We start from the raw sequence: 16,249 nt of genomic DNA on the forward strand, positions 1-16,249 counted from the left end.
CACCATCAGTGGTTATAGCTTCCCCAGCATATCAGTTTTTGAGTTCTGGAACTTATTTGTGGAGAGCAAATTTATATTTAAGATAGCTAGAATGGTTTCTATTTCCTCATCCTTGACTCATGTACACTAAACAAGTTAACACCTTACAGGGGAAGAAGCACACCAAGAAGGAAAGAAAATGAGTAACATCAGTGCAAGAGGCTAACAAACTGGTAAGTGCCAGTTAGACCTTAGATACATGAGAAAAACAATGAATTAGACTAGAATCAGTACCCTAAAATTCCCTTTGACTAGAAAAAGTTTTAAATCCCTAAATCCCTAAGTAGTCACATATAAGAAATCATCATTTATCCAACATGCATGTAATTGCAAGTTTTATCTCAAGTGATTATCTTTTCTCTTGAATATTGGCCATGTTTTCATGGTTCTTCCTAAGTATGGTAATTTTAGATTACATTCTATATGTGGTAAATGATATCTTACAGAAACTCTAGATTCTGTTATAGTCCTTTAAAAAATGTTTTGATTTCCAAGGGCAGGAAAAATAAAAAGATAAGAAGTAGAAAAGAAAAAACAAACAAAAAATGTTTATAGCAGGCCGGGCACAGTGGCTCACGCCGGTAATCCCAGCACTTTTGGAGGCAGAAGGTGGTGGATCACTTGAGCCCAGGAATTCAACACCAGCCTGGGCAACATGGCGAAACCCCATCTCTACAAAACATACAAAAAATTAACGAGGTGTTGTGGCGCATGCCTGTAGTCCCAGCTACTTGGGAGGCTGAGGTGGGAGGAGGAGGCTGAGCTTGGGAAGACAAGGCTGCAGTGAACCGTAATCACACCACGGCATTCCAGCTTGGGCTACGAGAGTGAGAGCCAGCCTCAAAAAAAAAAAAAAGTTTATACTAAACTTAGCTTGACTTAAACTGCAAACTTTCTCCTCCAAGATGGACAGCAGCTGAAATCTTTGTTCAGTTCTTTTATCCTTGGCCTGAGTTGCATGCAGTTTGCTCCACACACAGCTCAGCCTATAATACATTAAATAAAGTTTAATGCAAAATTTGGGGATCTTTCCCTTCAGGTCTCTCTTTCCACTCACTTTCCAGCTGTTGTGGTCACCATGAACTCTGCCCTCTGGGTCACAAGCTATAAGCAGTTTCCTAACTGAGTTTTAGCTATCTAGCATGGTGTAAAACTAGCTACAAAAATTAGCAAACCCAGCCAGGCGCGGTGGCTCATGTCTGTAATCCCAGCACTTTGGGAGGCCAAGGTGGATGGATCACTTGAGGTCAGGAGTTCGTGGCCAGCCTGGCCAAAATGGTGAAACCCTGCCTCTATTAAAAATACAAAAATCAGCTGGGCATGGTGGTGCATGCCTGTAGTCCCAGCTACTTGGGAGGCTGGGGCAGAAGAATTGCTTGAACCCAGGAGGCGGAGGTTGCAGTGAGCCGAGATCGCACCATTGCACTCCAGCCTGGGCATCACAACGAGACTGTTCAAAAAAATAGCAAACCAACCAGGGCTGTTTCATTTTTAAAAGTGTATAATAACACCTTCTTCTTTGTAGTTTCTGTCTGCTACTAGTTGTTCTTCAGGTACTCTTTGTTTTTTATATTTTGTTCAGAGTTAAAGTTATCTGTAATAAGATTCATTTGATAGGAAGTATTCTGTCATTACCACTGGAAGAATGTTTGGTTGGTTTACTCTGGAACAGAAACTAAATTCATAGCATTGCCCCTATTCTCTATCCTAAAAATAAATAATATTCTGGCCCCATAAGGGTGATGGTTCAAGTTTCATTCTTTGTTTACTCAGGGGTGGGATGGTGGGTTGGTGTGTATGCATGTGTTAAAATAAGGTAACAGGGTCCCAGCACTTTGGGAGGCTGAGGCAGGTAGATCACCTGAGGTGAGGAGTTCGAGACCAGCCTGGCCAACATGGTGAGACCCCATTTCTGCTAAAAATACAAAAAATTTGCCGGGCATGGTGGCACGTGCCTGTAATCCCAGCTACTCAGGAGGCTGAGGCAAGAGAATGGCTTGAACTCAGGAGGCAGAGGTTGCAGTGAGCCAAGGTCATGCCACTGCAATCCAGCCTGGGAGACAAAATGAGACCCCATCTCAAAAAAAGAAAAAAAAGGTAACTGGGAGATGGAACAGTCCAGGTTATTCTAACTATGGATTTCACAGATTAATAAATTGTTTTTAAAAGATTCCAGAAGGGGGAGCGGACAGAGAGGCGAGGCAGACAGACAAAGAAAAGGAATAGGGGAGAAGGGGGAAAGGTAATAGAGGAGGGAGAGAGAGACAGACAGACACACAGGGAGAAGTGCAAGGTATTGCTGCCGGTTTTATTGGCCAATAAGGACACTTTAAAAAACAACTGGCTGGGCGCAGTGGCTCAGGCCTGTAATCCCAGCACTTTGGGAGGCCGAGGCAGGTGGATCACCTGAGGTCAGGAGTTTGAGACCAGCCTGGCCAACATGGTAAAACCTCGTCTCCATTAAAAATACAAAAATCAGTTGAGCATGGTGGTGGGTGCCTGTAATCCTAGCTACTTGGGAGGCCAAGGCACGAGAATCACTTGAAACTGGCAAGCAGAGGTTGCAGTGAGCCAACATCGTGCCACCACACTCAAGCCTGGGTGACAGAGTGAGACCTGTCTCAAAAAAAAAAAAAAAAATACTAGTCCTCACAGTAATCCCTACACTTTGGGACACCAAGATAGAAGGATCATTTGAACCCAGGCGTTCAAGACTACCCTAGGAAACACAGTGAGACCCCATCTCTACAAAAAGATGAAAAAATCAGCCAAGTATGGTGGCATGCACCTGCAGTCCTAGCTACTCGGGAGGCTGGATGGGCGGATCCCTTGAGCCAGGGAGTTTGAGGATACAGTGAGCTCTGATCACACCATTGCACACCAGTCTAGGTGACAGAGTGAGTATCCAAGTAAATAAATAAAAGAATAAAAATAAAGCAAACATATTACTATAAACTTTCATTTTCACATAGAAAAGGGGGGAAATCTCAGAATCGATATAAGCCTTACCTGACAACAGTTCATTAACTTACAATACATATGAACACTAATTAGTCTTACTTTTCTTTCTGCACAAACCAAAAACAACTGTGAGAAAACAGCACTAGCCCTGATAAAACTCTAGACACTGAAGCCTGGTGGAGCTTCCTGGATGGTGAACACATTGATGAGTCAGGAGGGTAGCATGCCCTGATTCCATGGCAAGAGGCATGGAAGCTCTACGTTTGGAAGCTCCCAGACCTTGCCCTGTGTTTCTTCATTTGGCTGGTCCTGATCTCTATCCGTTAAATAAAATTGCAATCATATGGGTAGTGTTTCCCTGAAATCTTTGAATCATTCTAGTAAATTATCAACCCTGAGGGGGGTTGTGGGAAACTCCCCAGATTTGTAGCTAGTTGGCCATAAGGATGGGTAGAATGGGGACCCTACTTGCCACTAGCATCTGAAATGAAGGCAGACCTGTGGAACTGGGCCCTTCCCTTGTGAGGTCTGCACTAATGCTGTGTGATCCGTGTCAGAACAGCACTGCAGTTCTCCACTGGTGTCAGAACACCAAACCCTAACAGAATTTCATCCATCATATCTCACACAAGCTAAGCCTATATGCTGAGAATATAGTAGGAATGAAGCCATAAACATGTACAACTTGTATCATCATGCAATCTGCACCAGCCCCACTCTTCAACATTTCTGGCTCCTTAAGGAATTTCAGCAAATCCACCTCCAGAAAAATTATCTTAAAAAAAAAAAAAAAAGTTACTTACTATAAATAGAGAAACCAGTGTTAAATCCCAAGAACGCTTTTTAAATTTTTTGAAGTAAATGTTTGTATAACACATCAGGGATCAGCAAACTTTCTGGACACAATCAGAGAGTACATCTTTAAGGCTTTGCAGGCCATACGGTTTCTGTCATAACGACTCAACTTTGCCATGTGTCAGCCAAAGCAGCCCTAACAATATGTAAACAAAGGAACACAGCTATGTTCCAATAAAACTTTATTTATAAAAATGGAGGGGGAAGGACTAGATTTGGCTCATGGATCACAGTTTACTGACCCCTGCACTAGATTATTTATTCAATAAACATGAAGTATGTAACTCTTCTGATGGCATGAAGGTCTGGTTACAACACCAATAACTAATAGTCTGGGAGGGTTTAGTATACCTGTTCATTAAAAAAAAAAATTAACTGATACAAATTATATTTTAGCCAAAATGCGTTTCCTTGGCAGGAAATGTTAAAGGAAGGAAAAAAGGAAGGGGGTAGGGAAAGAAAGAAAAAGAGGAAGAAGGGGAGGGGAGGAAGGAGAAGGAAAGAAATACAAAGGAAGAAAATCTAATGATATCAAAAATCACTGGTATATTTTAGAGTATTTTTTACTTCATAAATTTCAGATATCTAAAATATATTAAAATTCATAAATTCCTGCAATTAACATGAAGAACTTACTATAAGTAAGGTTGTAAGTAAGCTTATAGTAGTACCAGGCTCTCTGCTAGGTGCTATTAAGAATCCCTGTAGAATAATTTTGAAACAAATGTTTATTAATATAATAATTAAGAAAATTTTATTTTAGATAATGCTGAGATAAAGTTTAGTGCCAAGATATGGCTTAGTCCCTCTAGCCCCCAAATAAGAATGTATGTGTTCTGTAGCATGTATTTACATTCAGAGAACAATCTACATTCTATATTAGTGTATCTCTACTATAGCTCATTCCTCTATAAATATACCTTGTTAATAACTACAATTAAAGCAAGCATGCTTAATTAATCTGAATTAATAAAAAGTTGTCATCCCTCCAAAGAAAGGGAGTTAGGAAATTTGCTCTAAATCATTTTACTATTGTTCCTCAATATTTACAACAGGAAAATTAGCAACTGTTTTGGTTAGATATCAGTCTTAAAACAACAAAGCTGAAGATAAAAAATACTATTTCATAACAGGGCTTTGGCAGGAAACTTGAGGAATTTTTCATGTTTTCCTTATGATGTTAAGAATATTATACAATTTTATAACATCCTTTTAAAATTCCAATTTAAATCTATTTCATGAAGAACCAAACTCTAACAAAGATTTGTATAAATTTGTATAAATTTATGCAAAGATTTGTATAAATTTCTTAGCAGAACTTTATCCTCTTCACAGTTCTGGTGGCCAGAAATCTGAACAAAATCTTACAGGATCAAATCCAAGAGTGAGCAGGGCCAGGCCCCCTGAGAAGGCTCAGGAGGGGGTGTTCACTTGCCTCTTCCAGATTCTGGTAACTACCAGCATTCCTTGACTTGTCACCACATCATTCTAATCTCTGCTCCTGTTTCCACACCACCTTCTGCTCTTCTATGTCAAACCCTCCTCTGCCTCCCTCTTATCAGGACATCTGTGATTACATTTATGGCCCACTGCATAATCCAGGATAATCTTCCCATCTCAAGATCTTTAATTTGTACTTGCAAAAAGCCCCTTCTGCCAGAAGGTAACATCCACATTCCCAGGGATTAGGAATATCTTTTGGCAGCATTACTCAACACAGCATAACATGGTTCATCTTAGAAACACTAGATGTGCATACAAACCCACCAGAGTACTGACTAGTACAGTTAACGTACTTTTCTCACAGTAAATCAGCCATATCAAGTGAGTGCTAATGAATGCTCCTAGCCATTGGGCACTGACTGAACATGTCATGCTTTTCTGATTTTGAATGACAAATGACACAAATCAATCTACATTATATCTTCCTGTCCATATTGAAGGTTCTGGCAAAAGTTTACATCCATAATAGTTGGAAAAAAGTATAAAAGTGATAGTGCTAAGGACAACATAAGAGGGCTGTATTAGTTTGCTAGGACTGCCATATCAAAGTACCACAGGTGGGTGGCTAGGAAATTTAGTTTCTCATGACTCAGGAAGCTACAAGTCCAAGATCAACATGTTACGAGGACTGAATTCTTCTCAGGGCCTTTCTCCTTGACTTACAGATGGCCATCTTCTCTTTGTGTCTTCACTCTCTTCTTTCAAGACTACCAGTCATACTGGACTAGGGCCTATTCTGTAACCTCATTTTAACTTAATTACCTCTTCAAAGACCCTATCTCCAAATACAGTCACACTCAGGGACTGGGAGTTATGACTTCAAAATATAAACCTGTTGGGGCGGAGCGGGGGGACACACACAACTCAGCCAGTAAGTGCCAAGGAAGAGTAGCATGCTTGATGTTAAAATTCATGAAATGGCCAGACGCAGTGGCTCACACCTGTAATCTCAGCACTTTGGGAGGCTGAGGCAGGTGGATCACTTGAGGTCACGAGTTCAAGACCAGCCTGGCCAACATGGTGAAACCCCATCTCTACTAAAAATACAAAAATGACCTAGGCATGGTGGTGCACACCTGTAATCCCAGCTACTCGGGAGGCTGAAGCAGCAGAACCACTTGAATCCGGGAGGCAGAGGTTGCAATGGACCAAAATTACGACACTGCACTCCAGCCTGGGCCACAGAGCAAGACTCCATTCCCAAAAAAAAGAAAAAATTCATGAAACACCTTTAAGAAACTGGCTGAGGAAATCTAAGATAAATACCAATAATCCTTTAGGAATCTGAAGAAGCCCCTTCATAATGGGGATAATGGCACCAAAAATATCACTAAGTAGTCAGTAAGGATGAAACAAAAAATGTATGATGGAGAGCCAAAAGAAACTACAGGTGGAGATGTATTATCAATTTGGATGACTCTTTTAAAATGGGAGCATGATGGCCTGCATATAATATTCACAATACATATCCATAGAGACTAAACTGTAATAACCACATAAAGCAATAGTTCTCTGATAAAGACTCTTGAAGTCCCCAAGATGCTGTCTTTGCTAACTACATATTTTTGTCAAGCAAAATTTCTTCACATACTTCAACCCAAACAACAAATCACAACAGAGTGAATGAAGAAGCAGACATGAGAACCCCGTGATCTTCAACTAAACATTTTAAAGACATTTTCAGAAATGTAAAACAATGCCACTCTTCTCATAAATTTATTTGTTTTGGATAATAGGTTTTTTCATTAAAATATTATTTGTATGAACTAATAGTGGATTTCTTTTATTGTTAAATGAATTAAATACTTTTAAAATTTGTTTGAATATCTGATATGATAAATACTGGAAGATCTACCCAAAGAATCCAAAGCCTATTTGGATCCTCAATAATTTAAGATGTAAAAGGATCCTAACAAAACATTTGAGAAATCGGAGCACTGACTCAGTTAGCATTTCCATTCTAGGTAGCCACCCTACCTCCCCAGTGCCCATAGTAACTAGGTTTTTGCCTATATAAAACTAAACAGTCTCCTAAAAGATGCAGTTACTTTGAAGGTTTGTTATATAAGGTTCTGTGAGCCCACTACAGAAATAGACTGAATGGGGCAATTCATCCAATTCCTAAATTTTGAAGACTCTGATTATAAATTGGAGGCATTGTAGTACAGAAGAGAAAACCAAGGGATCATCTATGAGTCGATGCCCATCTTTTGATTTCTAATGTTATACTAGCTACCTACAACTTCAGGCAAATCATTTATTTCTTTGGGCATCAGTGTCATGACCTATAAAATCAGAGAATAAACCAAATGATCTAATGTCCCTTCCAGTTCTAAGTTCCATGATTTGAGGAAAGCCCAAAATTGCCAATGGAAAAAGAAATCATAATGGACATTGCTAAGCACTCTACTAAGCAAATACTTTAATCGTGAAAAAGTCGGTGATATAAAAGAATTTAACAGTTGCATACTTTCTCCTAATATTACTTACTATATCTTCCAGGGAAAGTGACTGGCTACCTTCAGATGACTACTGTGCCACAAGAAATATCACTATAAGAATCTTTTAAAAACTTACAAAATAAGAAGTGAATATTGGTTACAGAAAGGACTTCTCAGTAATTACTTTACCAGAGAAAGCTACTAATATTTGGTAACTACTAATCTAAGATGGGAAAAAATGGGGGGTACAATTGTTAAAGTAGAAAACTTTATAAATCTAAAACATGCCAACACACAAACAGAAAGTTAAAAGCTCCACATTGAAAGGAAAGGGACTCTTTCCTGAAATAATTAAAGATTTAATTTACCCAAGTCCTGATAGAACTGGAGATGATTTTTTTTTTTAGTTTAAAAATTTTTTGAAACTGAAAACTCAAACAAGCTCTGAATTCTAAATTTTGAGATTATTTCCTAATTGGCACATAATCTATGCTAATATTAAGAGATTATAAAGCAGAAATTTAACTAAAAACACACCACTCAACAGGCAAGGTATGACAGATGTAGATCCCTCACAAAGCTCTGAGAGGTTTAAAAAAAAAATTCTTTCACTACAATGCATTTACTTAAGCAATGTTTTAAGAATAGCAATTTGGAAGAGCAAGAAAATACTCTTTTTACTTCCCCAATTAAGAATAAATGCCCCCCAAAAAGCCTGTTTTTAAGTAAATTTAGCCACCTAGATTTCAGCTTCATTTAAAAGTTCCAAGTAATTCAATGTAATTTACAGAATTACAAAAGCTTCATTTACTTAGTCACCTTAATTTTATGATTCAGTAAGTCAACTGATAGTATTAACAGCTTTATTTTTAAATCTACTGAAATAACTACATCTGTATGAATTAAGACATCTTCCAGAGAATGAGAATTGAATTTGGTAAGCTCAGCAGAACACAGAGAATACTCATAATTAAATAAAGAGGAAAAATAATTTGAAAATGTTTTGTTATTGAAGAAACAAAATATAGGAAGTTGTTTTGCACAGTTCCGATATGCATGAATTTCAGTTACCATATTTTAGTTAACACCAGTCCTCCAACTACACAATTTAAATTTCAATTACAGTCAGGTGCAGTGGTTTACACCTGTAGTGCCAGCACTTTGGAAGTATCACTTGAAGCCAGGAATTTAAGACCAGCCTGGGCAACATAGCAAGATCCCATCTCTACCTCACCACCCAAAAAAATTAGCTGGTTATGATGGTGTGCACCTGTGGTCCCAGCTACTCAGGAGGCTGAGGCAGGAGGGTCACTAGAGCCCAGGAGTTTTGAAGCTACAGTGAACTATGACTGTGCCACTGCACTCCAGCCTGAGCAACAACAGGACTCTGTCTCAGAAAAACATAAAAGTAAATTTCAGTTACCACAAGAACTATAAATAATTACACAAAGTACAAACTTTGCTGCTAGGTCGTTAAGTCCACATAAGTAACAGATGAGCATCATTACTGATGACCAATCGTGTCTTTGTTTCAAAGTTTATTGGTGGATGGTCTCTGTACATCTGATATTAAGTTCATCCACAGACTACAAAGTACATGCTCCTTCCTTGTGCCCTAAATGATAAGCCATCGTGACATTTTACAAAAGTGGCTACCAAAGAGAGAACTGGCCAACGAAGATGAAAATGCAGCAAAGACATGAAAAGTGACAATGCTAGAGGTGAAATTTGAATTGAATGTAAATGGGATTAAAATAGAAATAATGCATATAGGAATGCTGACATTGCTGCCATTCAGGAGACTACAGATATGCAGCCATAAGAATATTGTGAAGGCACTTATTAACATAAATGAACAGAGTGGCTGAGATGAAAGGGAAGAAGATACTACAGATAAAATGATAACCATAAAAATTTTACATTAAAGAAACTCTAGAATACTTCACAACATTTAAAATCCAAAGGATAAAATGTTGAGAGGAGCTGATCCACACAGACAAAGGAGAAAGACAATTTGCCAAGGCACAGAAAAAATGTGTGCTTCATAACAACTTATACAGTGAGAAGGTAGCAAGTGCTATTCCAACTACTTTTTTAACAAAGAAAGAAAACCCTTTAATTCTCAATACCTCGAATGTTTTACATGATGGTATACTAAATGTTAGCATAACTTTTTTTCATTTCTCTATTCATTTATAACAAAAAGAGAGATTTTAATGTTTTGATAAAAAAATTTTACAGACCACAGAACAACCATAATTTTAGCCATTGATTAGTAAGATTGTTTTGTATACCTTCAGCTTGCATTACCATTTTTTTATAACCTCCAATAACCATTCAAAATTATGACTGCCTATACATAAAATGTACAATGATCCTCTGGTTATAATCCATGTATAAGAATCAACTAAATGGCCGGGCGCGGTGGCTCAAGCCTGTAATCCCAGCACTTTGGGAGGCCGAGACGGGTGGATCACGAGGTCAGGAGATCGAGACCATCCTGGCTAACACGGTGAAACCCTGTCTCTACTAAAAAATACAAAAAACTAGCCGGGCGAGGTGGCGGGCGCCTGTAGTCCCAGCTACTCGGGAGGCTGAGGCAGGAGAATGGCGTCAACCCGGGAGGCGGAGCTTGCAGTGAGCTGAGATCCGGCCACTGCACTCCAGCCTGGGCGGCAGAGCGAGACTCCGTCTCAAAAAAAAAAAGAAAAAAAAATCAACTAAAAACTAGGTTCTATTATACTTTTCCTAAATAATTTTGCAAAGACTTTTGTGTGTGTGTGTGTGTGTGTGTGTGTGTGTGTGTGTGTGTGATAGAGTCTTACTCTGTCACCCAGGCTGAGGTACAGTGACGTGATCTCAGCTCACTGCAACCTCTGCCTACGAGTTGAGGTGATTCTCCTGCCTCTGGAGTAGGTGGGATTACAAGTGCCTGCTAGCACACCCCGGCTAATTTTTGTATTTTTAGTAGAGATGGCGTTTCACCATGTTGGCCAGGATGGTCTCGAACTCCTGACCTCAAGTGATACACTCACCTTGGCCTCTCAAAGTCCTGGGATTACAGGCCGCCTTGCCTGGCCAAGAGATTTATTTTAATTCAGTAAACACTTACTGCAAACCAATCATTTGCCAGACATTGTGCAAGTTCTGAAGATCCAGCATGAACCACTTTATACTAGATTCTGTTCTACAAAAAACTTATTTGAGCAAAGTTCCAATCTATACCAATTTTGTCCTAAAATCTAAAAAGGCAATAGGATACCACCAAACATGAAAATAAGCTAGGCACAATGGCACATGTCCATAGTCCCAGCTACTCAGGAAGCTGAGGTGGGAGGATCACTTGTGGATGGAGAGTTAGTGCTTAACAGGTACAATTGTTTTGGTCTGGAAAAAGGAAAGAAGTTTTAGAGATGAATGGTGGTAATAATTACAAAACAATGTGAAGGTACTTAATGCCACTGCACACTTAAAAATGATTGAATGATCAATTTTGTCTTAGGCATATTCTGCCACAATAATAAACAGAGATAAAAAGCAAAAATCTCTTTCAGACATACAAAAGCTGAAAGAATTTATCACCAGTAGAATAGAGCAACACTTCATGCTAAAGGATTCCAAGGGAATAAAAACCACCAAAACTCTGGGCTATAAAACAATTCCCGGCCAGGCACAGTGGCTCACATCTATAATCCCAGCACTTTGGGAGGCTGAGGCGGACAGATCACTTGAGGTCAGAAGTTTGAGACCAGCCTGGCCAGCATGGTAAAATCCCATCCCTACTAAAAATACAAAAAAAAAAAAAATAGCTGGGCATGGTGGCGCATGCCTGTAGTCCCAGCTACCTGGGAGTCTGAGGCAGCAGAATGGCCTGAACCCAGGAGGCAGAGGTTGCAGTGAGCCAAGACAGCATCACTGCACTCCAGCCTGGGAGACAGAGCAAGACTCCGTCTCAAAAAAAAAAAAAAAAAAATCCCAACAAATTTGAAAGGACTCAAATCATATAATGTATATTTTCTGATCAGAAATAGTAACTATAGGTAAATATAGAAGAATTACTTTCCTCATAGAAAATCTCATTCAAAGCTGGTTGCTTTTCAAAACAAAAATAACAGGTAGGCACAGTGGCTCACGTCTGTAATCCCAGCACTTTAGGAGGCCGAGGCAGGCAGATCACTTGAGGTCAGGAGTTTGAAACCAATCTGGCCAACATGGTGAAACCCCGTCTCTACTAAAAATACAAAAATTAGCCGAGTGTGGTGGCATGCACCTGTAATCCTAGCTACTCAGTAGGCTGAGACATAAGAATCACTTGAAACTGGGAAGGTGGGGTGGGGGAAGTGGGGGGCAAACGTTGCAGTGAGCCAATATCATGCAACTGCACTTCAGCCTAGACAACAAAGTGAGCCCCGTCACAAAAACAAAACAAAACAAAACAAAAAAGAGCAAAGCATCATGGGGTTTAAAACATACACAAAAAGAAAATGCATGACACGAGCCAGGCACGGTGGCTCACACCTGTAATCCCAGCACTTTGGGAGACCGAGGTGGGTGGATCATGAGGTCAGGAGTTCAAGACCAGCCTGGCCAAGATGGTGAAACCCTATCCTCTAGTAAAAATACAAAAATTAGCCAGGCATGGTGGCAGGCACCTGTAATCCCAGCTACTCACTCAGGAGGCTGAGGCACAGAATTGCTTGAACCTGCGAGGCAGAGGTTGCAGTGAGCCAAGATCACGCCACTGTACTGCAGCCTGGGTGACAGAGGGAGGAGACTCCGTCTCAATAAAAGAAAAAAAGAAAAAAGAAAGTGCATGACACCAACAGCCCTAAGACAGGAGAGAAGTGGAATCAACTATTACAAAGTCTTAGCACACTCCTGAAGTAATAACATAGTGTACCTTCAAGTGATATTAATAAGTTTAAAGATGTTTACCAGAAGCCCTAAGGCAAACATGAATGAAATAATAAAAGAGAGAAGCAGAACAAAGTGTTATAGCAAATCAGCCCCCCACCCAAAAAAAAAATCACTCCGTTAACACACAAAGAGGCAGAAAAAGAGGATAAAAGGAAAGCTGGAATGGCTGTATTCACATCAGACAAAACAGATTTCTGAAGAATACTACCAAGATAAAAAGAGTCTCTTTACAAAGATAAAGGGTCCATTCATCAAGAGGACCTAACAAGCCAAAGCATTTGTGCACCTAATATAATATCACTTCAAAATACACGAAACAGAAAAAAGACCAAAATGCAAAGAAAGACAGACATTCAAAATTAGCTGGAGATTTCAATTTACCTCCCTTAATAATTGATAAATCAGACAGAATCAGTAAAGACACAGAATAATTGAATATTATCAACCAACTTGACCTAATGAGATTTATAGACATTCCACCCAACCAGAGAAAAATACACATTCTTCTCAAATACACACAAAACATTTACCAAGACAGAACATATTCTGGGATATATAACAATTCTTAATAAATATGAAAGCACTCAGAACATATAAAGTATTATTCAGAATAGCCAAGACACAGCATCAATCTAGGTGTCTATCATTGGATGAACAAAGAAAATATGGGGGGCAGGTATACATACACATTTATTGAAATGGACTATTATTCCTATTATTCAGCCTTAAAAAAAGAAAATCCTGTTATTTGCAACATGACACAAACTGGGAAGGACCTTATGGTAAGTGAAATAAGCTAGGCACAGATGGACAAAAACTGATCTCACTTTTTCAGATGTGGAATCTAAAAAAATCAAAGCTCATTGAAGCAGAGAGTAGAATGGTGGTTGTCAGGGATTGGGGGTAAGGGAAAAGGGGAGCTGTTGCTCAAAGGGTATAAAGTTTTAGCTATGCAGGATGAATAAGTTCTGGAGATCTAATGCACAGCATGATGACTATAGTTAACAATACAGTGTTGTAGACTTGACATTTGCTAAAAGAGGCGATCTTAAATGCTCTCGCTGCACATAAAAAAAGTAGCTGTGTGAGGTGATAGATATGCTAGTCAGCTTGATGGTGGTAATCATTTCACAATGTATATATGTATCTCAAAACATCACATTGTACATCTTAAATATATATGCTTTTTATATCAACCATACCTCAATAAAGCTGCGGGGAAAACTACTTAATGTAAAAAAAAAAAATCATATGAGGTATATTTTTCTGACCAGTAAGAAATTAAATTAGAAATCAACAGCAGAAATATCCTTGCAAAAGCCCAAAATACTTGCAAACTAAGTAACACATTTCCAATAACCCCTGGGTCAGAAAGAAATAAAAAAGCAAACTTAGAAATTATTTTGAGCTAAATGAAAATGAAAGCACAACATATCTAAATGTATTGAGACACAGCTAATACACTACTTTTTTTTTTATTTTTTTTTTTTTTTTGAGACAGAGTCTCGCTCTGTCACCCAGGCTGGAGTGCAGTGGCACAATTTTGGCCCACTGCAGATTCAAGCAATTATCTGCCTCAGCCTCCCGAGGGAGTAGCTGGGATTACAGGTGCCCACCATCACATTCGGCTAATTTTTGTATTTTCAGTAGAAATAGGGGTTCACCATCTTGGCCAGGCTGGTCTTGAACTCCTGACCTCATGATCCACCCGCCTCGACCTCCCAATAATACACTATTTAGAGGGACATTTACAGAGCTAAACGCCTATGTTAGAAAAGATTAAGGGTCTCAAGTAAATGACCTTGGCTTTCACCTTAATAAAGCATAAAATAAGACCAGGTGTGGTGGCTCACACCTGCAATCCTAGCACTTTGGGAGGCCAAGGAAGGCAGATCACTTGAGCCCATGAGTTTGAGATGAGCCTGGCCAACATGGTGAAACCCCACCTCTACTAAAAATACAAAAAGTTAGCTGGGCATGGGGTGCACCTGTAATCCCAGTTACTTGGAAAGGTAAGGCACAAGAAAGGCCTAAACCTGGAAGATGGAGGTTGCAGCGAGCCAAGACCACACCACTGCACTCTAGCCTGGGCACCAGAGCAAGACTCCATCTCAAAAAAAAAAAAAAAAAAAACAGTATAAAATAAGAGCAAATCAATCCCAAAGTAAGCAAAAGAAAAAGAAATAATAAAGGTCACATGGAAATCAATGCATCAGAAAACAAAAAAACAGAAAATTAATAAGGCCAAAGATGTTTTTTAATATTGATAAAGTTGGTAAACTAGCCATAATGATTAGTTTAAAAAAGAAAGATGACACCAGTTACCAATATGAAGAATGAGCAATGTGAAATTATTATAGATTCTACAGATATTTTTGAAGTAAGGGATTAGGCAGGGTGTCATGGTTCACATCTGAAATCCCAACACTTTGGGAGGCCAAGGTGGGTGGATCACTTGAGGTCAGAATTCGAGACCAGCCTGGTCAACATGGCAAAACCCCATCTCTACTAAAAATACAAAAAATTAGCCGGGCGTGGTGGCAATGGCCTGTAATCCTAGCTACTTGGGAGGCTGAGGCAGAAGAATTGCTTGAACCCAGGAGGCAGAGATTGCAGTGAGCCAAGATCACACCATTGCACTCCAGCCTGGGCAACAGAGCAAGACTCTTGTCTCAAAAAAAAAAAAAAGCAGGGGGATTATTACAAAAGTTTTATGCAAATAAATCTGTCAACTTAGGTGAAATAGCTAAATTTCTAGAAAGACAAAAAGCTCACTCAAGGAAAAACAGATAAACAGAATAGGCTTGTATCCACAAAAGAAACTAAATATGTAGTTAAAATCGTTTTCACCAAGAATACTCCAGGTCCAGAGGGAATACTGCCCAATATAGTCAATAAAACCAGCATTACACTGACACCAAAACCAGACAAAGGCATTACAAGAAAAGAAAACCACAGCCCAATAGCACTCAAGAGTACAGAAGCAAAAATTCCTAATACACACACAAATCAATGTAATTCACAATATTAATAGACTTATATATATACATACATACACACACACACATATGAACATTTCAACAAATGCAAAAAAGCGTTTGATAAAATTCATCACCCATTCCTGATAAGAACACTCAGCAAACTAAGTGGTATAACCACTTCAGAAAACAATTTGGCAGGTTCTTCTAAAGTCAAACAGACACCTACCACATGACCTATCCATTCTGCACAGAGGTATTTACCCAAAAGAAATAAAAGCATATGACCATACAAAGATTTGCATACAAATGTTCTCATGGGATCTGTAATAGCCAAAACCTAAAAACAACCCAGATTTCCATCAACATGTAAACACATAAACAAAATGTGTAACAATAGAAACTACTCAGCAATAAAGAGTGAACTACTTTTACATGCAAAAACATGAATGAATCTCAAAATAATTATGTATAGTAAAACATGCCAGACCAAAAAAAAAATAGTAAATACTGTATGACTCCATTTATATAAAAATTTAGAAAATGTAAACTAAT

The 16,249-nt window shown here is 38.9% G+C and overlaps 1 protein-coding gene across 15 annotated transcripts in view; it reads right to left on the reverse strand.

Moving 5' to 3' along the window:
• The window catches only part of ABI1 (abl interactor 1), a 118,423-nt gene that overhangs the window by 64,222 nt on the left and 37,952 nt on the right, over positions 1–16,249 (reverse strand). The gene's annotated exons all lie outside the window — the stretch shown is intronic.

This window comes from Trachypithecus francoisi, unplaced genomic scaffold (genome assembly GCF_009764315.1).
Source record: "Trachypithecus francoisi isolate TF-2019V2 unplaced genomic scaffold, Tfra_2.0 Lachesis_group9, whole genome shotgun sequence".
NCBI classification, from domain to species: Eukaryota; Metazoa; Chordata; class Mammalia; order Primates; family Cercopithecidae; genus Trachypithecus; species Trachypithecus francoisi.